This window comes from Tupaia chinensis, unplaced genomic scaffold, assembly GCF_000334495.1.
Source record: "Tupaia chinensis unplaced genomic scaffold, TupChi_1.0 Scaffold000518_1, whole genome shotgun sequence".
Classification (NCBI taxonomy): domain Eukaryota; kingdom Metazoa; phylum Chordata; class Mammalia; order Scandentia; family Tupaiidae; genus Tupaia; species Tupaia belangeri.
Genome location: NW_006160031.1, coordinates 178436 through 180700, shown reverse-complemented (window position 1 = coordinate 180700; position 2265 = coordinate 178436).

The following is a 2265-nucleotide window of genomic DNA, read 5'->3' as shown; positions in this document are numbered from 1 at the left end:
TCTTTAACTGCTGCCAAAAATAAATTTTGATTTACTTTCACTTTTCCCAGTAAAAGCAATTATAAAATAGGGTATTCTAATAAAAAAAATTTGCACACTTGCTAGAATGATTCACAAAAGTGTATTGGGGGTGATGTCAAATAATGTTATTTTTATTTTGATGAGTAGCGAGCGAATAATAAATGTGTAGTTTTCTCAATATTATGGATATTTTATAAAAAGTATTCCTTATCACTAAGCTATTATTCCAAATAGTATTTATTTTTGTATATTTTGTTTATATTTAGGTAACACTAACATCAAATGCACAATTCATAATAGCAATTTTCACTGAAGCTTACAGGTAAATACACTGGTGCAATTACCAGTCAAATCACAATATATAATGTTTTCATCATTTAAAAGTTTCACTGTTCCCCTTTTATAAGTGCCACCCTCCACAGAAATACTCACTATTTTTTTGTCTTCTATTGTTGATGATCATTTTTTCCCCTTTTCAATTTTATGTAAGTGGAATCCTACAATTTGGTTTCCTTTTATCTAGTGCAACAAAATTTTGTACAGAACTAGTTTATTTTATTAAATTACTGCACAGATTTATATTACACAAACATATGCTGTTATTAACTTAAATAATAATAATACTTTCATTATTTTTCTTTTTCTTGGTTATTGAACAGTTGTAAGAATGTTCTTTTACATGAAATTCTGTGAATATACATACTTTTATTTTTGTCTAGGGATAGACCAAGGAAATAGAATTTTGAAGTAATACGATAAGCATACATTTAACATTCATAAATATGGTCAAAAAAATTCGCTCAAGCAGTTGAACCGATTTATCTTTTTATTAGTAACCTAAGATAAATGAAGTTACTTTACTTCCTCATCAACCTGAGATAGTCATTTTAAAAAATTCTATTCTGTTGAGTGTGTAGTTATGTCTCATTTTAGCTCTAATTTACGTTCTCTGATGTTTAATAATTACTTTTTTAAAATTTAATTTTATTTATTCATTCATTTATTCTTAATTTGAGCAGAGAAAGACACAGAGAGAGATAGAAAGAGAGAGGGAAACCGAGAAAGCAAGCTACCAGGCCCAGGACTCGAACCATGGTCAGCCATGTGGGAGTGTCCAGCACCTTAACCACTATGCCACCTGCTGGTCCCAACACTCTCTGATGTTAATGGCATTGTGAATCTTTGCATATACTTATTGGTCACTTGGATATACTCTCTGGCAAATGCTTATTCAAGTTTTTTTGTCCTTATAAAAATTGTGTTTCTTTTAATTTTCTTTATTTAATTTTATTGAATTGTAGAAGTCCTTTTTACTCTCATTTTCTAATATGTTGCTGAAGTTCATCTATTCACTTTTTTTAATTTTTATTTTTAAATTTGCTATAGGGTGCACCTACTCTCTGGAGACACAGAGAGAGAAAGAGGAAAAGAGACAAAGAGACAGAGAAATTGAGAAAGCATTTGATGATCATACATCAATTCCTTCTCCTCCATTCTCCATTCTTCTCTCAGAATTTTGGGCATGCAGACACAGGTGCCCAGAGTGTTTTCAAACCACTGGGTCCAGGACTTCAATTGTGCAGTCAGTTACATGAGATTCAGTTGCCTTAACCTAACACCACCTGACTGGCTCTCTATTGACTTTCTTAATGACGTTATTATTTATAATAAGTTATATTAATGCACTACTGATTATATCAATGTTTTCTTCTATGGCTAATACATTTTTTAACCTCAAAATTATTAAAGCATTCATAAATACTACTATTTTTTTAAAAAATGTTTTTGTCACAGGGCACCTGCACTTGCTGGAGGGAAACAGAGAGAGAGAGAGTGAGAGGGAAAAGAAATCACCCTTCAGGGAGGATGGCCATGCTGCAATCTCGAGTTTGATCAAGTTGTTTCCATTAAAAATTATTGATTTTAAAAACTAATAACTTAAAACACACACACACACACACACACACACACACACATGTATTTGGCACGAAACTCAAGCCACCAGGTTTGGACTTGAATTATGGTTGGCCATGTGGGAGTCCTGTGCCTTAATCACTATGCCACCATTGGGTCCAAAAAAACTAATTTTAAATTTCATATTTAGTTCTATAATTTATGCCAAATCAATTGTTGTACCTTATATGAAGAGTCATAGTTAATTTTTTCTATAAAAATATTCTGGCATCAGTTATAGAAACATTATTCACCAAACTGCACTTAAGTTGTGTTGGGTAAACTTTATAA